We start from the raw sequence: 23,719 nt of genomic DNA on the forward strand, positions 1-23,719 counted from the left end.
AAATGAACCCCAAAATGATGACAGAATAGTCTGGTATTCAATCAGTTTCCATCTTAAACAGCTACAGTGGTCCTGGGCTCATGGAGGGGTATCATGGGGGGGACTGCTTTCTGGCTTCCCACTTCCACATGCTATGCTTTATGTTTAATTCTGCTGGAATAAACAGCCTGTTTTGTTTAAGGACCAGAGCTTTGTTGAGTCTAATCCCCACAGTACACTATTGATTTTTGTACCGATTGGTGTTTCCATAATTTCCTTCACGGAAAAAGCCTGTTTCCTGTATTGTATTGCTTCTTAATAGGGAGTAGAATCTGTCATAAAATAGGTTTATTTTTAGTATCAAAAATGGAATAAACTACTCTACTGTGTTAGCTATAGATAGCAACAAGAAAGCAAATATATACAGTAGGTATAATTTTTATTGGCTAACTGAACGTTTTAGAGCAAGCTTTCAAGAATATTAACTCATGACACCATGCCTGAGAAAGACCGCAGAGTGTTCTTGAAAGCTTGCACTATAATATATTGTGTTAAAAGCCACTTAAAGGGATAACCTATTTATTTACTAATATTTAAAAAGTAAAAAATTAGGACATTACAGAAAAATTGTTTTAGTGGCCCGCTTTGATAGTGAGAGAATATTTTAAATACTGTATATATATATATATATATATATATATATATATATATATATATATATATATATATATATATGTATATACATTGTATATACAGTATATACATTTCAAGGGGAACTTTACTTCAAACATACAGAAGCTCACATACAAATAACTAGCAGATGTGACAACCCATTTTAACAAGATAATTATCGATCCATCTGGCACTCGGGCCTCCATCTTAATGTCAATCTATCAAATCTAATACATAATAAAGCTGACATAAAAGTACATTTTTGCATATTGGTCATCTCAGATTTGTGGACTTCCCTTGAATGAGCATGCACCTCATGCTTGCACATTCTAAGGAAGTCTACAAATTTGAGATAATCAGAAAGCAAAAATGTATTTCCAGTCCAAAGATTGGAACCCTGTAATTGCCCTTGCAATGGTAGAGCATTTCTTTTGGTTAGGGAGGTATGGCAAACTGCATTTAACCAGTTCAGCTCTAGAGGATTTTTTAAAGTTTTTTTAAGCATGTTAAAATCTTTATTTTTGGCAATAAAATTAGTTAAACCCCTGGTTAAACATTATTTAGTTATTTTATGAAACCAGAGGCTCTGTAGAATAAAAAGATGATAGTTGCAATATGTTATGTCACATGACATTTGTGTACATGTTTATTAAACGGAAATTTAATAAACATGTACGCAAACATTTTTTTTGGTAAAATATAAATGATAAGGTTGTGTTGAGTAAAAAGACATCAAACAAGTCTTAAAACTGAGTGCTCCCTTAATATCGCAAAAAAATATGGTACCCAAAATTCTCCATAGGTGACGCTTGAAAACCTTTACTGCTCATCATTTTTGAGTTAACCAAGAGTTCTTGTGCTAGAATTATTGCGCTTACATTCGCAGTTGTATGTCACATGTGTGGTGCAACTGCAGTTTACATATGTGTGCGTATCACCCTGTGCATGCATTTGCGCATGTAGGTGGGACAAGGGGGGTTACGGTAATTTTTTTAAAATAAATTTTATTAAAATTGTATTTTTGCAAACTTTTTTCTTTTATTTATTTATTTGTTTTTACTTGATTTCTATCACAAAGGGTTAATAAACCCCTATGTAATAGCATTGGGCAGGTGACAGATACTGTTTATGGAGACATTAGGGGTCTAGTAGACCCCAATGTCTCTACTGCCCTTTACAGCATCTAACAAAGCACACACTGACTAAACCAGAAGTGACAAAATCATCGTCACTTCCGGTTTCTTTGTTTACAGGTGAGACTGAGGCATGAGTTTGCTCTCACACCGCTCCCTATTCTGCCAGGAGGAGAGGGCTTGCTCTGTGAAAGTGATCAGCAGCAATACAGCTCACAGGGAGGGGTCCTTTCTGTTCAGATGGGGCCCATTTGACACACCCTAAGTGCATTTAACATACACTTTAATGGTTCATTTTTGATGTTTTGTTTTTGTGCACCGCACTGCTGGCTCGGAAAACAAATATGCATATGATTATGTTCAAAATAAAAATAAGCACTACATGTAATTAGATATTTTGTTTGCATTATTTATAATTTTTTTTCAGATTATTAAAGTGTTCCTAAAGAGACTCTGTCACAATACCAAGCAAAAAATACCAACAATATAACTTATAAGAATCTATATACGTGCCTCAAGCTACTTGCAAGCTCTCCTGTTATGGCCAAATGCCAGGGTGTTCTGACCCAGAAAAAGTCCAAAAATTGAGACCGCACTCAAGGTAGTAAAATGAAAGCAAATGAACTCCTTTATTCCTCATAAATGAAGCAAACAGACAGTGCACAAACAGACGTGTCGGGTTAACGCGTTTCACGATGCTGTAGATCGCTTACTCATAACCACACACAAAGTTATTTTTGGACTTTTTCTGCTTTTGGATGACGGATCCGACCTGCACCAAGCCATGAACTTGCACCTGAGCGGCTTTCCCTTTGTTTGTTCCAGGGTGTTCTGACCTGCAATGCTTTGACACTTCCAGGTGGTGTCGGAGCTCAGCTCTAAGCCCCCCATATTCCAACTGGCTTGTCAATATGCAAGGCTGCCTCAATAGCCAATGCATTTGTAGACAATCTCCTCTTTCAGTGAGATTTTATGTGCGAATAAACAACGATGTATAATACAAATATAATGTATTTTTCCATCTTTAAAATGCATATATATATAAAGCTGTGAAGCTAAAAAACATTCCATAGAACTCATTGTGTATGAGGTAACAAATGGTAAAATATTGGTGTACATGAAATACGTGTGAAATAGTGGTATTTCCCAGTTACTTGAAGCTTGGTTCCATCATTGTTAGGGGAGTAACCAGAGATGGTTCCAAGTAGGTGAGAGTATCCAGAGTATTTTTGAATCTCAATAGCCAATAGGAACCTGCAGGAGGAAGAAATATGCACTATTAGGAAATTCTGAATTCTTTGCTTGTCAGAAGGGGTATGGGAGGCTTCTGCAGATAAGTGGGGGCATATCTAGATGCATTTGCTTTCCACATGCAGCAGCTTCTTTCTTGGTCTTGATGAGTTTCTTTAAGAAATTGGATATAATAGGAACCCTTTCAAAATCATAATATTCTGATGTACTTTGATTTACAATTACATGGCTGACTGAATGAAAATCACTTATGATTTTGTTCTTCATGCCAGCAATCATCATCTGAACATTCCCTATTAGAGGGGTGATAGTGTGCTTAACTGCTTGTTCAGTGGGAAAGTTCAGAGCAGGTGCTGACATCACCATCACTCTTGTTCACAATTCCATCTCCTCTAAAAGCAGCTCTGCTCTGTATTATTTATGGAGTGCAGGTAGCGAGCACAGCCTCCATTAAGGCATAAATGTTTAACTTTGTTCATTACTGCAAGCCATCAACACTCCATCAAATCAAAGTGTACAGTATACAACTGACAATAAACTAGTAAAGCCAATCTGTGAAGTATAACACCTTGTTACTGATGTCTCTATCATACCAACGATTCATGAAAACAAGTGTGAAGGACATCAAAAACATGCAAACCACTTAAATTGTGTTTTAAATGGAAAGCACCTCCCTTTCATTTGTTTCATTTTTGTAATTTTGTCAAGCAAAAACATGTAGGCAATCTGCTTGATGTAAAGTCTTTGTTTTTACAATCTGGAATTATTATTGTAGATGGGGGAGACATATTTGCTCACTGCATAGGCAGACTTTGCGTTCTGATTTGCAGTGCAATGCAATGGTTGTTCCTTACTGCTTTTTCTTACAATACAGGTCCTAGAGTGATTCAGAAAGGGAGTGAAACAGTTGTAAAATTGGCTTTTCTTCTACAGGAGGTCAAACAGAAGGTTACTGGCAGATTAGATATACCATTGCTTCTGTAAAGGGTAATTCCCAAACCACCTTTTGACTGGCTTGGCCAAGGCTCCAATCCAGTGTTGAAAGCTGACATCATCTGGCTCCTAACTCCATTGCTAGTCCATGGGTATGCAAATCACTTTGAGTCAGATACCTTAGGTTTGCATTACCAAATGTAGAAAAAGTCCTGTGATTTAGATCATGGCAGCCTTCGTTGTTAGATAGAAGCTTTCACATTAAAGGAGTGATATGATAGGTTTCCTTTAAGGACTAGTAAACCCACATAAAAAGATACATAACATAAAATATCATCCACAAATGTGAACACAGAGGTTCTCATATCTGCAGTAAAATGGGAAAATGTACATGTTTTGTATCTTTTATGTGCAGCTCATTGTTCTATTTCAGTTATTTTAAGCTATGGCAAGTTTGGAGTTCATTTAGCAATATTCTACTAATGTGACTACAGGACAGGTGTTCAGCAGGAATATACACCTTAAACTTGTTTTAAACATTCCTAGTTCTGACAATCTCTTAAAACTTCAACCAATACTTGGATGCTATAAAAAAAAAAAAAAAAAAAAAAACTCTTTTTTGATAAGGCAGCTTTTCATTTTTTTTTTTTTTTTTGGTATTTCACTAAAGTAACTCTGGCAGTAAAAAAAACAGAAATGGAAAAAGACAGCATTTAAGACAAGACTGATTTTTAAAGCCTTATGGACCTACACCACCCAATGAATCTTCAGCATCCAAAACTTCCAGGTGTATTAAATGGCAGCATACACCAGCCAGCCACTACATCACTACCGTACCATTGAGGTGTTTTAGTAGCTGAAGAAACCATAGAGCGCAGTGTGGGGGGGGGGGTCACACAGGCATTTAACACACCTGAAAGTATCAGATGATAAAGATTCTACAACTGCTGAAGCTCTGCAAAAGGACAAAAATCATAATCACCTGTAGGGATTATTACTCTTCCTATATGGGCAGGATCCTTTTTTATTTATTTGAACAGTGTTTTCTTCTTTCTTTATTCAAAAATAAAATGGTATAATGTCAGAATGATATCGTCGCTGTCAGGGGTCAGGCGCGAAGACCAGTAGCTATATCAGTAGAGAGACTCCCACCAACCAGGATAGGTTTACAAGCAGATCCCCCTGGCGGATGTCACGGGCTCACCTGAGGTGCGGGGTCTAAGCACTAACCAGTGTTTACCAGAGCTCCTAAAGGTGGTGATTGGTTTTGCTTTATGTCAGTACCAGGTCAAAGTCCTCAGGATCACCCCACCAGGAGGTCAGTAAGCTGGGGTCCAGTAACAGATATAACTGGTAGGGATCAAACAAAAGCATAGTCAGTAAACAAGCCAAAGGTCGGTAACAAGTGGTTGCAGGTTGGGATCAAGCAGAAGTGTTGTCGAAGAACAAGCCAAATGTCACAAATGTCACAAAAAATGTCACCGTTATCAGGATACGAACGGCAGAAGGAGTGACAAGAGCAAGATTTTGGCTGGAGAGAGCACAATAATCTGCAAAACAGGAAGTGCAGAGACCTAAATCAGGAAGTTCATGGGAATAGCAAAGAGTTCAAGTTTCACGAGAAACAAGACACAAGGCAAGGTTGTCTATACAATTAGGCAGGGAGCTTTCCAGCATGTCAGGTGGCTCAGCTATCTGTTGCTGCCATACACAGCTAAAAAGGTTTATGCAAACAATGAGCATTACATGGGGGTTGTTGCTGAGCTAATTATGGTTCTTCTTTTATTTTATGAATTAGTGTAAATCACCAAACACTATACCACCAATAAGTACACTAATGACACTAGAGTTATGGATTATTGAATGAGGGCAATGTATATATATATGACTGCTATGGAACAACTGTAAATATAGCTCTTTTGGACAGTACAGTAGAGAAGGATTATTAGAGAAGGCATCATATACAGCTTACTAAATTTCTGGCAGGATCAGAAAGCACCTATTGAACAGATATAACAAATTGCTTTTAATGGTGTATATATAGCCAACCAAAAGGGAGAAAATAGGGGAAGTCCATTGTTTGGGCTTACATACACTTTAATACTTTGTACCCACTTCCAAAATGACCCCCGTTGAACAGCTACACATTTGCTGGAATAAAATATATAAACAGAGGATTAAAGGGCCATTCCTTTTATTATCTGTTCAGGCTTGAATATCAGATTGATTCAGTAATCAACAACTTTCATATTTTTTCTTTCACATTCACCTATATTTAGAACAGACATTTTAATAAAAATGTTACAGAAAGGTCATTTTAGAAATAGATTATTGTTATGCTGATTACTTCTAATGTATCTGATTTCTGCAATGCTCTACGTAAGGCTGAGTTGTAGTCTTCTGAATAATTAATAGAAACATGATAACAGAAATAGTTACAATACATCTGTTAACTAATATATATATTATTATATGAATTCATTGTTTGGATAAAAACATTTAACTTTTAATTCAGTTACTAAATGAAGGGCAGAATAAAAGGTAAATGTGAATTTCCCAAAATGGCTCAGTCTGTAGCCCCTTCAATAATTTTTCCAGTATAAGGACATAATTCATATGCAGACTACTCCATCTTGCCATGTCCGGGGTTGATGTAGTGTTTACCACGCTTCAACATCTTCCAAAATATGGTGTATTTGGTTTATTTGCTTGTGGATACTTCATCTTAGTACAGCCTGTTTGCCCTTTCTGCTGTTTTACTACCATCTGCTGGAGGATCTGTACATTACATGCCCTGGACAGCAAGAAATAGGTGTGACCTTCCTTTCCCACTTGCTATTGAACCACTTCCAGCCTGAGCCAATTATGACATTTTTCACATACATGGTAAATTCAGCACGTTTTCCCCTAAGAAAGTACTTAGAACCCCCAAATAATATACATTTTCTGAAATCAGAGGTCCTTGAGAATAAAATGGTGGTTATTGCAAGTTTTTATGTCACACAATATTTGCACAGCCATTTACCAAATGCAAATTTTCAGGAAAAAATACACATAAATGCATTTTAGTGTATACAAACACAATATAATACCCATTTTTTGGTAAAATATAAAAGATAATGTTGTACTGAGTAAACAGATACCAAACATGTCAAGATTTCAAATTTTCCACGCATGTAAAAAAAAGCGACAGACTATGGAACTTAAAAATCTCCATAGGCGTCATTTTTAAAAAGCCTTTACAGGTTACTAGATTTAATTTAAATGTGAGCTCTGGTGCTAGTTTTATTGCTCTGACTCTGTTGTTTGCAGCAAAACACGTGTGGTGCAATAACCATTTACATATGGGTGCAGGACCTATGTGTATGTTAGCATTCCAGGGGGGAGGGGCACTTTACATGTTTTTTTTTATACGTAAAGCTGATGTCCATGTTCCATGTCACTTTAACCGGTTGCCGACCGCTGCACGACTATATACTGCGGCGGTCACCCCCGGCCAGGCAGAGTGACGTATCGATACGTCACTCGCCTGTCACTGACTTGCGAGCCTATTGCGGGCAGGCGCGCGCGCCCGCCGAGGCGCGCGCCCGCCGCAGCTCATTCACAGACAAGTCAGTGCGTGTGTCCGGCAGACTCGATGTCCGCCGGTCACACTACGATTGCTCCTGTGAAGGGAGAAAGGCGGTCATTCTCCCTGGTGTAAAAATGAAGATCTGACAGTTCTACTATGTAGAACCGCTGATCTTTGCTTTTACACCAATAGCCATGTCCCTGCACAGTTAGAAACACGCCCCTAGGACACACTTAACCCCTCCCTGTCCAATAAAGTTAACCCCTTCCCTGCCAGTGTCATTTTTGCAGTAACAGTGCATATATATAGCACTGATTACTGCAGTAATGTCACTGGTACCCCCAAAAGTGTCAAAAATGTCAGTCAAGGGTCCGATCTGTCCGCCGCAATGTCGCAGTACCGCAAAAAAAATCGCAGATCGCCGCCATTACTCGTTAAAAACAAAAAAACCAAAAATGACAAAAATCTTTCCCTTTGTTAGTAAACGCGATAACTTTTGCGCAAACCAATCAAAATACGCTTTTTGCGATTTTTTTTACCAAACATATGTAGCGTAAAACAATTTGGCCGAAAATGTTAAAAAATTTTGATTTTTACATTTTTTTGGGGGGAATTTCATATAAAATAAAGTGAAAAATATTGTTATTTTTGCAAAAATTACGCTCTTTTTTTGTTTATAGCGCATGAACAAAAAATTGCACAGGTGATCAAATACCACCAAAAGAAAGCGCTGTTTGTGGGAAAAAAAGGACGTGAAATTCGTTTAGGTACAGCGTCGCACGACCGCGCAATTGTCCGTCAAAGTCACGCAGTAAAAAATCGCAAAAAACCCCCTGGTCTTTTAGCAGCCAAATCCTCCGGGGCTTAAGTGGTTAAATAGTTTGTTTGTACCAAGCTGGTGCTGCAGTGTCTCTAATGGCACTTTTCCACTGCAAGTACCGGCTCGGCTCCACTTGACCCTGATTGGCCCTGCTTGGCCCGGTTTGGTTTTCCACTGCATGGTACCACATGGTACGGTGTTGGAACAGTTCGGTGCAGTTTGGTACGGTTTGCTTTTCCACTGAAGTAGTAATAAAGTAAGTGGGTGGGATAACAACGATTCTCTGACCAATCAGTGGCTAGTAGTGACAAACAGTCAAGGCTGCATGCAAAGGATTGTGGGATATGGTACCGGTACGGCCCTCTTGGAACCACAACTGAGGTGGTACTGTTTAAGCGAGCTGTCCGTTTGGTTCCATGTAGTGGAAAAGTGCCGCCGTACCGTACCGAACCGAACCGTTCCTACACCGTACCATGCGGTACCATGCAGTGGAAAAGCACAAAAGCGAGCCGAACCGTTCGGTTCCATGCAGTGGAAAAGCGGCATAAGCACTGCATGCCCTGCAGGTAACTTTAGCTAAATACAGTACACAGTGCCTGGGTTCTGGCTGTGAGACAGAGACTTCTGGTCTCACACCTGGAACAAAACAGAGTCTGACAGACTTGCCCTCAGCCATTCACAGGCAGTTTTGCATTCTGTGAATGAATATAAAGCTTCCTCTGATTAGCTGAGTGGGAGGGGAGGGTTAATGACTTTGCGTTCTCAGGCTAATCCTATGCAACTAGTCCCTTTACTTCCGTGGCGCTGCCGGCGTGCGTTCCACGGTGGTTAACAGGAAATGACGCTGCTGAGCTCCGCTGCCCGGAAGTTACGTCGACGCGTTTCGCCCGCCTTAATGGGCGTTATCAAAGACATTTTGCCCGCCAACAAATGTCTTTGATAACGCCCATTAAGGCGTTTCGCCCGCCTTAATGGGCGTTATCAAAGACATTTGTCTTTGATAACGCCCATTAAGGCGGGCAAAACGTGTCGACGTAACTTCCGGGCAGTGGAGCTCAGCAGCGTCATTTCCTGTTAACCACCGTGGAATGCACGCCGGCAGCGCCACGGAAGTAAAGGGACTAGCTGCATAGGATTACTCAATGCTGTTCAATGCCACTTATTGATGATACCTTTGTGAGTATTATTTTTTACCTTTGATCTTAATAAACCCACTATGTATGGCTTCTTCCTTTTCTTTCAAAACCCATATTGGAGAGAGAGAGAGGAGATGATTAATTAAGGAGCCATTCTAAGCCGTGCATGTTATCCATCCATCCGTTTAAGGGATATCTTATGTGCCTGGGTAGCTGCATTTATCCTGCAATCCGAACAAGGAACACTATATACACTCAAGGCTCATTTATATTCTCAATCTGGTGAGTGCATCCCCATTGGGGGTCCCCCTTCTTTTCTTGAAGAGCACCTGGGCACTTTAAAGGATTTGAGCACCTTTTTGGCACTTTAGTTTCGTTGGAAGAAACCATCTTTTGGACTGCACTTAATCAATTCACTTGCACTTTATATGGTTATATTATGGACACTTATTTATTGCACATTATTGCACTTTATATTCATTGATTATGAATGTATTTTTGCTGCAGTATATTTATTAATTTTATAGCACAAATATATATATATTTTTTACCTGTTAGCGCTGTCTATTTATATCTTTCAACATTTTTCTAGTGTGATCACTGCTTACATATGCTTATCGGACACACATGTCTGTTCACCTTTCCGCGCCTTAAAAATTAGAAAAAAATATATATATTTAATTTATTATTATTTTTTTTTTTTTACACTCCTATTTTTACCTTTATTTATTTATTTTTATCAACTTTATTTCTATTACAAGGATGAACAACATCCCTTGTGATAGCATGAGCCATGGCAGGTCCACTTTATGGACCCCAGATCTCTTCTCTGCCCTTCAAAGTGGCCGACCAAACTGAGATTGGTTTGACTGGCTGCTGTCTAAGACCGGTAAAGGTAAATAGACAAACCAAAACTGGAAGTCACGAAATGCTCGTTGCTTCCAGTTTTTGACATCACACAGTGGGAGGAAAAACATCAGTTTCCTCTCTTACTGTGTGAAGGGAAGCCATTAGCCATTGCTGCTGGTTGGATTGGTTCCGGGTCGGGATGGGAGAGCCTGGGAAAGACAGCAGTATAGCCGCTTGGATCACTTTTATATGAAAAATAATCGGCTGCTAGGAAATGGATGGTTAAAATACTAAATGGGCACTTTTGTGCGCCCTACGACAGGTACAAACAACATATAACATACACATATGTGGTATTACTGTGATTGTCAGGAGCAGGAGAGTTTATTTTGGGTTGTTCTTTTGATGTAAGTTATAGTAATAGAAAGAAATATGCAGCTACATTTTGAAAAATTATATCATTTTTTTTACTAGTTTGTCACAGTTTTCCTTTGATAATCAAAAACAAAAAAGAAAAATCAGGAGGTATCTTTTGACATTTACCACCAAATTAAAGCTCAATTTGTACTTAAAAAGAAAACCAAGGTATACTCCACCTCGAAACACTAAGTTTTACTAAGGGTCGTTTGACACAACTCTGTGATTTTTTTGAGGTAAAACTTATCAAAAATTCATGAAAAATGTATCCCTTTATATCCTATGAAACTTTTTACTCCAGTTCTTTGTGGCTGCAGTGCATTTTTAAAAGTCCTGTAAGCCATACCTTAGGTGTGCGCTTTACAAAAGTTCCCCAAAAACGCATCTCTCCTTTAAATCCTATAGAAAACACACCAAAAAATTGCATAAAAACACATAAAAACACACCTGTGTTGCATTTTTGGTGCATTTTTTCAGTCCGAGTTTCACAGGTGCATGATTGAAGCCAGGATTCCAGAAACTGTGGCAAAAACACATCAAAAGCATGGCAAAAACGCATATGCATTTTTACCATGTTTTTTTAAAGGGGCAGTGTCAAAGTTGCAAAAATGTGTATTAGGAATAGGATTTGTTTTACCCTCCTCACAAAGAGCAGGGGACTTTAATAACCTGCAAAAACACATAAAAAAATGCATGAACATGCTTTTTTTATGCATTTCCATTTAACTTTATGGGGGCCAAAATAGTTCTGCAATCACACCAAAATAGCACCAGTCCCTTTTCCAAAAATGTGCCCCTGCTGTGTTGCATTGATGTGAATGGGCACCAGAGTGAAGAATGTGATTCTGTTCAACTCAAGTTGCATCTGAAATCGCACTAATGTGAACTTGGCCTTACATAAGATTAAGAATAAGGATAAATTTACTAAGACATATGTGTTCTGCTAAAATTATAAATATAATCATAAGATGAATACAACGTAACTTTCAAAATTTGTTCTAATCACAATGAACACATTTCACCTTTGTTGTTTTAATATTCTTTAGATATATTTGTGTATGTCTAGCTTTACTAAATGCATGAGATATTTTTGTATCTTTATCTTTATTGCTTTTCTATTTTCTGTGTTATTTTATTTTGATATAAAAAAAAAAGAATAAAGAATTAAAAAAAAAAAGTGGTTATTAAATGTCAGGAAAAGAAAGTTCTATCTGTCCTTACAAACAAATTTGGGTGCGATGTTGAAGGTAGGGATGATCGAACTTTTGAAAAGTTCGGTTCGACCAGAACACCCGAACTTCACGAAAGTTCGGTTCGGATTTCAGAACCCCATTGAAATCAATGGGACCCGAACTTCTGTAATCAAAAAACACCATTTTTAAGCCCTAAAACCCAATAAATGCCCCTAAAAAGTGCCTAGGGTTCTGGGTCATGCCCCAGGGACTATTAATCACACAAAAAAAAGTTCTTAAAAATTGTCATTTTTGATAAAAAAGCCAATTATTGAAAAATTAAAAAAAAAAAAAAAAGAGATTTTTTTTGATTTTTACTTTGGATTTAGTATCTGGGGGGTCTAAAAGGTGTGCATGTGAAGTTTCAGCTCTGTAGCATGTCCAGAACCATGAAAAAAAAAAAGATAATTTTTCAGTAGAACAGGGATGTGGTTCGGGAGCCTCCTTTAACTTTAACACCTATATGATCTTTTTTTCTGGTTCTGGACATGCTACAGAGCTGAAACTTCACAGGTACACCTTTTAGACCCCCCAGACACAAAATCACACAAAAAAAGTTCTTAAAAATTGTCATTTTTGATAAAAAAGCCAATTATTGAAAAATTAAAAAAAAAAAAAAAAAAAAGAGATTTTTTGATTTTTACTTTGGATTTAGTATCTGGGGGGTCTAAAAGGTGTGCATGTGAAGTTTCAGGTCTGTAGCATGTCCAGAACCCCCCAAAAATTAGCATTTTCTTATAATTTTTATTAGAACAGGAATACGGCTTCTCTACGGCGCTTTTTCTTGCATTTATCGGGCATTTTTGGAGGCAGGCATGACTTTTTTTGGATTTAGCGTCTGGGGGGTCTAAAAAGTGTACCTGTGAAGTTTCAGCTCTGTAGCATGTCCAGAACCAGAAAAAAAGATAATTTTTCAGTAGATGAGGGATGGTGGGACCCCTCTTTTACACTTATATGATCTTTTTTTGGGGTTCTGGACATGCTACAGAGCTGAAACTTCACAGGTACACCTTTTAGACCCCCCAGACACAAAATCACACAAAAAAAGTTCTTAAAAATTGTCATTTTTGATAAAAAAGCCAATTATTGAAAAATTTAAAAAAAAAAAAAAAAAAAAAAAAAAAAGAGATTTTTTGATTTTTACTTTGGATTTAGTATCTGGGGGGTCTAAAAGGTGTGCATGTGAAGTTTCAGGTCTGTAGCATGTCCAGAACCAGAAAAAAAAAGATCGTTTGTATTAGAAAACTTTAAGCACAGGAATATGGCTTCTCTGCTGTAACACCTTGCCGGTTTAATAGCAGGCATTTTTTTGGGTTCTTTGCAGTCAGGAAAAACATCTGAACTTGTGTATAGTAGTACTGTGCACAAGTTCTGATGTTTTGCCTGCCTCCAAAATTCCCCAAAAAATGCCAGCAAAAACACACCTGGGCATTTTTTTTTTTGACGCTAGCGTTTTTTTTTGGCATTTTTTGGGGTTCTTTTGAGGCAGGCAAAACATCTGAACATGTGTATAGGGGGGATATATAGACATATATGTCTGAATATATACCCCTAGACATATATAGGTGTGATAGTAGAAGAAATAAATGCTTGCGCTAATGAAATCATTTACAGTAATATATTTCTGCTACTATCACACCTATATATGTCTCGGGGTATATATTCAGACATATATGCCTATATATACACCCTATACACATGTTCAGATGTTTTGCCTGCCTCAAAAGAACCCCAAAAAATGCCAAAAAAAACGCTAGCGTCAAAAAAAAAATGCCCAGGTGTGTTTTTGCTGGCATTTTTTGGGGGGTTTTGGAGGCAGGCAAAACATCAGAACTTGTGCACAGTACCACTATACACAAGTTCAGATGTTTTTCCTGACTGCAAAGAACCCAAAAAAATGCCTGCTATTAAACCGGCAAGGTGTTACAGCAGAGAAGCCATATTCCTGTGCTTAAAGTTTTCTAATACAAACGATCTTTTTTTTTCTGGTTCTGGACATGCTACAGACCTGAAACTTCACATGCACACCTTTTAGACCCCCCAGATACTAAATCCAAAGTAAAAATCAAAAAATCTCTTTTTTTTTTTTTTTTTTTTTTAATTTTTCAATAATTGGCTTTTTTATCAAAAATGACAATTTTTAAGAACTTTTTTTGTGTGATTTTGTGTCTGGGGGGTCTAAAAGGTGTACCTGTGAAGTTTCAGCTCTGTAGCATGTCCAGAACCCCAAAAAAAGATCATATAAGTGTAAAAGAGGGGTCCCACCATCCCTGCTCTACTGAAAAATTATCTTTTTTTTCTGGTTCTGGACATGCTACAGAGCTGAAACTTCACAGGTACACTTTTTAGACCCCCCAGACACTAAATCCAAAAAAAGTCATGCCTGCCTCCAAAAATGCCCGATAAATGCAAGAAAAAGCGCCGTAGAGAAGCCGTATTCCTGTTCTAATAAAAATTATAAGAAAATGCTAATTTTTGGGGGGTTCTGGACATGCTACAGAGCTGAAACTTCACATGTACACTTTTTAGACCCCCCAGATACTAAATCCAAAGTAAAAATCAAAAAATCTCTTTTTTTTTTTTTTTTTTTTTTTTTTAATTTTTCAATAATTGGCTTTTTTATCAAAAATGACAATTTTTAAGAACTTTTTTTTGTGTGATTTTGTGTCTGGGGGGTCTAAAAGGTGTACCTGTGAAGTTTCAGCTCTGTAGCATGTCCAGAACCATAAAAAAAAAGATCGTTTGTATTAGAAAACTTTAAGCACAGGAATATGGCTTCTCTGCTGTAACACCTTGCCGGTTTAATAGCAGGCATTTTTTTGGGTTCTTTGCAGTCAGGAAAAACATCTGAACTTGTGTATAGTGGTACTGTGCACAAGTTCTGATGTTTTGCCTGCCTCCAAAACCCCCCAAAAAATGCCAGCAAAAACACACCTGGGCATTTTTTTTTTTTGACGCTAGCGTTTTTTTTGGCATTTTTTGGGGTTCTTTTGAGGCAGGCAAAACATCTGAACTTGTGTATAGTGGTACTGTGCACAAGTTCTGATGTTTTGCCTGCCTCCAAAACCCCCCAAGAAATGCCAGCAAAAACACACCTGGGCATTTTTTTTTTAACGCTAGCGTTTTTTTTGGCATTTTTTGGGGTTCTTTTGAGGCAGGCAAAACATCTGAACTTGTGTATAGTGGTACTGTGCACAAGTTCTGATGTTTTGCCTGCCTCCAAAACCCCCCAAAAAATGCCAGCAAAAACACACCTGGGCATTTTTTTTTTTGACACTAGCGTTTTTTTGGCATTTTTTGGGGTTCTTTTGAGGCAGGCAAAACATCTGAACATGTGTATAGGGGGTATATATAGGCATATATGTCTGAATATATACCCCTAGACATATATAGGTGTGATAGTAGCAGAAATATATTACTGTAAATGATTTCATTAGCGCAAGCATTTATTTCTGCTACTATCACACCTATATATGTCTAGGGGTATATATTCAGACATATATGTCTATATATACCCCCTATACACATATTCAGATGTCATGTCTGACATCAAACATGTCCTCAAAAAAGCACTGGCAGTGGCAGCCCCTGCAGCATTAAAAAATGCTTGCTGGTGAGAAGCCACATTCCTGTTCCGAAGCAGAGAAATGATCATTTCTCTATAGCGGTCACCCTGCTATGGAAGGGTTTTGTCACCCTGCCATAGCAGTCACTGTCAGTTAACCCTACACTACACTACGGTCCCCTGACACTTAACACTTTCCCTACAGAAACTAAATTTTTGAAGCTAACTTAAGTGTAAAGGAGCACTCTAACTACACTAGATATCCCTTTCCTCACACTAAAAATAGCTAAATGACACTTTTAAAGTAAAATTAACAGAACTGCTTCCACTCTCTTCCATGTCCAGTATAACAATGCTGGGAATATGGCGGGGGCGATCTTATATACTGGGGGGCGTATTCACTAATGATTGGTCTAGGGACCCCCTAGTCACTCCAATCACATTCCTAGCATTCTTCTGCCCCCTCAATTGGCTTTTGCTAATGGTTCTGGTCCAATCACGGGCTTTTAAAGCCCATTTCCTGAAGCATTGCATTTTGGGCGGTTCTGGTTGCCGAATTCCGAACTTTTTGGGCAAAAAGTTCTAAATTCGGCCGAACCTCGAACACCCAATGTTCGGGCCGAACCGATGGTGGACCCGAACCGTTCGATCATCCCTAGTTGAAGGACTGAGTAATTGGCAATCAAACTATCATAGCGTTGGAAACGTAAAAAAGGTCTGGACATGAGAGGGGGTAACATATTAATAATGATGTGATGAAAACAATACTTAAGTCTTGCTTTTCTTTTTTTTATACACATGTTATACATACCTGCTCTGTGCAGTGGTTTTGAACAAAGCAGCCCAGACCTTCCTCTTCTAGGGTCCCTCACTGGCACTCCTGGCCCTTCCCTCCTGCCGAGTGCCCCTACAGCTAGCAGCTTGCTATAGAGACCCCTGAGCCAAGCCACAGCTCTGTGTGTCTATTCAGACATGGAGACACATATCTACCCCGTCCTGTCTCTCTGCTAATTGGCTCACTGACTTTGATTGACAGCAGTGGGAGCCAATGTCTCCTGCTGTGTTGACTCCCTGTACCTTTAGTAAATTTCCACCAGATCTTTGCATCAGTCCAGGCTGTATCAGTAGCCAGGAGCAGAGTCTCTACATGGGGGTTGTTCCAGCATAATACAGTGATGTTGAACTCTGCATTTCCAAGTAGGTGGGCTAGGTTGTCTCTCCCTGTTGACACAGAGGATCCACCTATTTTGTGCAATTACTTCCTTGCTGTTTGCTGCTAATGTATACACACGTATGTTTATGTTTATAAAAAAATCAGACATATAGGTAACACTAGTGTCAGTAAGGAGGGAAACCGTTGACATCACAAGTCAACTACCCAGCAACACAGGAAGTCTTGAAACCACAAAAAGATACAGAGGATGCACAGACCTAATGCATTATCCTAAAACCATTGCTTTATTAATGTAATAAATGGAAAGTATAATTCCTCACAGCCCTGAGGAAGAGGCTAGTCCTCGAAACGCGTTAGCCTATTGGATCTTCACCTTTTTTTACCACATGATATAATTGCAATGTGGACTTAATGATGCTGTACTATGTGATGCACTTGTTACATTTGTCATCTTGTGAGTATAATACTTACTATTTATTACATTAATAAAGCAATTGTTTTAGGATAATGCACTAGGTCTGTGCACTCTCTGTTTTTTTGTGGTTTCAGTTGTTCCAGACTACCCCAGTCTTAAGATGAAGCACATCTATACAAGCCAGGACTGAGATATAGCCTATGTACATTGTATGGGCCACTCTCAAGCGCAGGAGGTTTTTTGTGTTTGTGTGGATGCACAGAAAGTCCTGACTGCCTAACAATTTCAGCAATGTCTGAATTCCACTGCAGGTTCCACCAGAATATAAGAGGGTGTTTGATAAACATTTCATTACTTTGTAATGCTAGATAATGTAGGTTTATTGTTAAAAAACAAATGTTTCATGCAATGTCCAATTTAAAAAACCAAGGCTATGGAAAGCTATATAAATCAAGGCTAGGGAAGGCTATGGAAAATAGTATTATTTTAAAACATGTTACAATCTAGCTGACATTTTTCTTTGAGAAGAAACAAAACTGCAGAATCGTTAAATCAACAGTAACGAATAGCAAAGGGTCAGGCAAAATACTTGCTTTTGGAAGCTCCAGTGAATCTTTCAATTGTTGAAAAGAACTTTCCAGTTGCAGTAGCTAACCTTGCTAACATAAAATAAGCCTTAGGTCAGGTTAAGGTGAGGTTGTGGGTTTAGTGTTAAGGTTACATTGATTTGGTAAAGTTTGTGGGTTAATTGCTAAGTGCTTTAGAGGGTAAGGGTTAGTGGTGTTGTGCTGAGAGGGGGAAGGTCTAGTGTGAAGGGTGTAAAGGGAGAATTCATGCTATAGAGTGTATGATCAAATACTGCCAAATTCAATAAAATTCTGCAAATCCATATATCTCATTAAGTTAGGCTGAAATTTACTATATAGCTAAATAGGTAATTGGCATTGGTAAAACATTTATGAAATCAGTGGTTCTGAATCTTAGGTCACTGAAGTTAGGTTATTTGGGTGCCAGTGTCTAGCAAATGCCCCAAAGTCCGCTATGGCTACTAAATATATTTAATGAATATCTCAAAGTAACCTACTCCAGGTAATAGGGGTGTTGGGCTGAGAGGAAGAAGGTTAAATTCCCAGCATACATTTTTTTCCAACTGTCTTCTGGCCGGTGACATGGCATTCTGAGGGCCCTCCTTTTATTATTGTCTGACAGCCGGTGGAAGGGGAGGACAGCACTAGAGAGCCTAAGACGTGCTATTTAACGAGGGGACAAAGATTAATATAATTGAAAGAAATCCTAGAAATGGGCTTTAAGGCTTAGAGTTAGGAGATATATAGCTTCACTTTAATTTTGCTTTATACACCAAAACCCATGTGGACAAAAATTACCCAGTTCCAAGGTCTTACTATTACTAGCAGGTGTGCACCAATAAATTAGGAATTTTGGGCTCAGTTGACTTCTAAAAAGAGAAATATTAAAAGAATCCAGGATCCAAAGTAGCAAAACACCTGTGCAGAGATATTATTTTCTACTAGGATGCTTATTGTGCTGTAGGTTTTATACTTTGACAAAGACATCTGTTCCTAGAAATGTATCCCCACCTGGGTTAGAGACTGAAGTAAATGCTTAATCATGCTTTGCAACTGTTTTGTCACTGTATATACTGTATACATTTTAATAATAGAAATGCTAGTGAAGCAAATTCATACAATACAATGCATGATCAGAAACTGCCAAATTCAATAAAATTCAGCAAATCTATATATCTCAGCAAATTAGTCAGAAATGTACTATAGTTAAGTAGGCAATTGGCACATTTATGAGATCAGCAATTCTGAATCTTAGTTCACTGAAGTTTAGGCTAATTTGGTATGCCAGTGCCTAGCAGCTTTATCAAGTAACCCTTGACTACTAAAGATATTTAGTGAATTTCTAAAAATAACAAATTCCAGGTAATGGCTGCCATTTCATTAGTTCCTTAGCTATATTTTAATCATGATTTCATCAGCACATAGTTGTTGCCTACATTCCCTAGAGTATAACGCTTCAAGCAGGTTACATATCGTTTCCTGAGAAACTAGGACAACCAATTTAGGAATTTTACTTTTGTTATGTTTAGGCTTGCTAGATACATATAGTGATAAGTTTCATAAGAGCGAATAATCAGTTAGCCATCTGTAATCCCATGCAGAGTAGTCTCAGCACAGGAGAGGCTACACCAAGTTTGTAATAAAGACATTTCCGTTGAGTTAAACCAAAAGACAAAAATAAATACATTTAAAAACCTGCATCTTCGAAACCCTAAACCCACAGTTGAAACAAAGGAGAGCAAAAAACCCTTATAAAGAAAGTTACATGTTGCCCTACTAGAAAAAACTTTCCTTCTTGATCCCCTAATCAGTTACTTTGTAGATGGACAATTACAGTGTCTATTCCACATTTTTACAGCTCTTTCGGCAAAGTATCCTTTCTACATATAAAGGTTAAACCTCTTTTCCTCCAGGTACAAACAGTGTGCTCATACCATTTGCAATGACTTTAAAACAGACCATTAATTTCAACAAAAAAGATTCCCATAAGTGTTTATGTGTATTTTATGTATTTTATGATTTTTACATGTGAAAGTCTACCCTGTGTAGACATTCAAAGATGGTGACAGGTTATCTTTAACCGCTAGCTGGCCAGCGTGAATACATAAACATCTTGGGCAGCAAATGGTTATACTGGCATCATGGGTGCACCTGGTATTGTTTCTTTAAAGCCGACAACCAAGTTTTCATTCCTGCCACCATCCACTGCCATTTCTAGACTCTACATTCCATCGGGGAGCCTGGGACCACGGTAAGTGGCTGGGTCAGCAGCCCACAGAGGAGATGGAGGAACATCCATTCCCCCATCTCTTCTGTGATGAAGATGAAAGTGACAAGGATTTCATCACTTTCAGTTTCAAAGCTATCTCTCCCTGGGTGTTACAGGAAGGGAAGCAACTGATCAAATACAATCTTTGTTTGATCAGTTATCTTGAAGGGCAGGGGAGACATCAGGGGTCCAATAAAAGCCTGATGTCTCCAGAAAGCATACCTGTCACTGCCCAATGCTATCACAAGGGGGCTTTTCACCCTTTGTGATAGCAAAAAAAACAGTAAATTTAAAAAAAAAAAAGTAAAATAAAAATAATTTTAAAAATGTATAAGCACCCCTATCCCCCCGTGGTCACACGCAAATTCAAAATTGGTATTATATTGTGTTTCTGTGCACTAAAACTAATTTAAATGTATTGTTTCTTAAAATGTGCATATAATAAATGGCTGTGTAAATATTGTGTGACATAAAAAAATGCAACAGACACCAATTTATTCTCTAGCTCTTCTGCTTTCACAAAATAAATAATGTTGGGAGTTCTAAGTAAAAGCAGATTTTAACATTTATGTGAAAATTTTTAAAAAGTGGTAATATGATCAAATTGGCAGCAAGTTTACTATATGCACCTTTATATATTTGTACAAAGTGAATCATATAGTATTTTACCAAAGTAGCCATAGCAAACAGACATTTTCCTGTCCATAAAAATGAACAAAGTAAATAATGAGTTGGTGGCTGATATGACACTATTTTTCTAATGACCCCTGAAGAAGCATTTAATGCGCTGCCACCAGGACCTTAACAGCTCACTTTTGCAACAATGGGCCTTCTTATAATTACAGTATGTTACCTTACAGTGCAGTCATCTACATTTTGTATGCCCTTGCTGTTTACAAAGGGAACATATAAACAAGAGGCATATAAAAGGCATTGAAGCAAGGCCAGCATGTTGTTCCATGGCTCCCAATGAAGGTTCCATCTGAGATAAATTCTAACTTTGCCAGTTAGGAATGATAGCCATCTGTGTGGGAGATACTAGTGAGTGGTGTTTTTTTTTTTTTTCTAGCCAGTTGCTGTCTTCTCTGGAAATAGACAGGTGCTGGTAGGGCTGCCTGGCCCTCCTCCCTCCCATATACAAGTAGATTAACATGTGCAAGGAAATCCAAACATGCATGTTATTGGGAAGTTTTTTCTAAAGATATTTTGAAGTTTCGATCATGCCTACATATTTAGGTCCCAGCTAAAGTTTACTGCCAGTTTATGGGCTCTTTCACATGGGCGTTCCGATCAGATCCGCCTGTCAGTTTTTTAGGCGGATCTGATCGGATGCCTCATTCAGCCCTATGGAGCAGCGGATGTCAGCGATGACATGTCTGCTGACACCCGCTGCCATCCGCATCCGATCCTGTCCATGAAATCCAGATGGATGGAAACCCTATTTTCCATCCGTCCTGGGGATGGGATCGGATGGGATCGGATGACAGGGGGTCCGCTCTCATCCGATTCCCCATAGAGAGCAACGGGGCTCTGACATCTCCCTCTCCACACACAGTGCGAAGACGGAGCTGTCATCCGCCGGCTCAGCGGCAACAAAAGTGAGTACACCCCTAAGTGGAAATGTCCAAATTGGGCCCGAAATGTCAATATTTTATGTGCCCACCATTATTTTCCAGCACTGCCTTAACCCTCTTGGGCATGGAGTTCACCAGAGCTATACAGATTGCCACTGGAGTCCTCTTCCAATCCTCCATGACAACATCACAGAGCTGGCAGATGTTAAAGACCTTGCGCTCCTCCACCTTCCATTTGAGGATGTCCCACAGATGCTCAATAGGGTTCAGGTCTGGAGACATGCTTGACCAGTCCATCACCTTTACCCTCAGCTTCTTTAGCAAGGCAGTGGTCATCTGGGGTTGTGCTTGGGGTTGTGTCAGAGGTGTGTTTGGGGTTGTTATCATGTTGGAATATTGCCCTGTGGCCCAGTCTCTGTTTCAGTATGTCACAGTACATGTTGGCATTCATGGTTCCCTCAATGAACTGTAGCTTCCCAGTGCTGACAGCACTCAGGCAGCCCCAGACCATGACACTCCCACCACCATGCTTGACTGTAGGCAAGACACACTTTTCTTTGTACTCCTCATCTGGTTGCCGCCACACACGCTTGACACCATCTGAATAAAATAAGTTTAGCTTGGTCTCATCAGGCCACAGGACATGGTTCCAGTAATCCATGTCCTTAGTCTGCTTGTCTTAAGCAAACTGCAGGCTTTCTTGTGCATCATCTTTAGAGGAGGCTTCCTTCTGGGACGACAGCCATGCAGACCAATTTGATGCAATGTGCAGCGTATGATCTGAGCACTGACAGGCTGTGCTCGCAGCAATCATACATCTATTTCTCAAAGACAACCCCTGGATATGATGCTGAGCACATGCACTTAAACTCTTTGATCAACCATAGCGAGGCCTGTTCTGAGTGGAACCTGTCCTGTTAAACCGCTGTATGGTCTTGGCCACCATGCTGCAGCTCAGTTTCAGAGTCTTGACAATCTTCTTATAGCCTAGGCCATCTTTATGTAGAGCAACAATTCTTTTTTTCAGATCATCAGAGAGTTCTTTGCCATGAGGTGCCATGTTGAACTTCCAGTGACCAGTACGAGAGAGAGAGAGCGATATTATTTCACTTAGGGGTGTACTTACTTTTGTTGCCAGCAGTTTAGACATTAATGCCTGTGTGTTGAGTTATTTTGAGGGGACAGGAAATTTACACTGTTATACAAGCTGCACACTTACTACTTTACATTGTAGCAAAGTGTCATTTCTTCAGTGTTGTCACATGAAACTATATAATAAAATATTTACAGAAATGTGAGGGGTGTACTCACTTTTGTGAGATACCGTATATATATATATATATATATATATATATATATATATATATATATAAATATATAAATATATATATATATATATATATAAAAGTTCTGTTTAGGGAACATAAAAGAAAATATTTTAAAAGTGTTTTCCAGCTATTCACTCTGCAGACATTTACTTGATATTCATGGGGGCAGTCTGGAGGGCTATAGGCTATTTAGGATTAGGGCAATAATGAGTGATGCTGATTCATGACATAGACATAAAATGGTATGCCAGCATGAGACCTACTCAATTTAGAATTTGAATAATATACTCCCAGCAGGTTTGCATGAGCAGTTAGATGTTCATGTGACCATGTATATTCTGTGGGTTTTATGAGGTTAAGGATATATATTAGAGCTTTTCTATGACAGGATTTAAATAAATATATGGGCTTTAAATATTTGTTGTATTGAATAATTAAATAGTCCTTCATTAGTTGTTTTTCCTACCTTTTGTGTGTGTGCTTATTTATATACTGTGTGTGTGTGTATATATATATATATATATATATATACACTATATTGTCAAATAATATTTAGTCACCTGCCTTTGCACACATGAACTAATGGCATCTCAGTCTTAGCCTGTATAGTTCAATATTGAGTTGGCCCACCCTTTGCATCTATAACAGCTTCAACTCTTCTGGGAAGGCTGTCCACAAGGTTTAGGAGTGTGTCTATGGGAATGTTTAACCATTCTTCCAGAAGCGCATTTGTGAGGTCAGGCACTGATGCTGGAAGAGAAGGCCTGGCTCGCAGTCTACGCTCTAAATCAACCCAAAGGTGTACTATTGGGTT

The 23,719-nt window shown here is 38.6% G+C and overlaps 1 protein-coding gene across 1 annotated transcript in view; it reads right to left on the reverse strand.

Moving 5' to 3' along the window:
* NWD2 (NACHT and WD repeat domain containing 2) overlaps positions 1-23,719 on the reverse strand; it is a 673,505-nt gene that overhangs the window by 446,306 nt on the left and 203,480 nt on the right. The gene's annotated exons all lie outside the window — the stretch shown is intronic.

The sequence above is a fragment of the Pelophylax lessonae genome, assembly GCF_965119305.1.
Source record: "Pelophylax lessonae genome assembly, chromosome: 1".
Classification (NCBI taxonomy): Eukaryota; Metazoa; Chordata; class Amphibia; order Anura; family Ranidae; genus Pelophylax; species Pelophylax lessonae.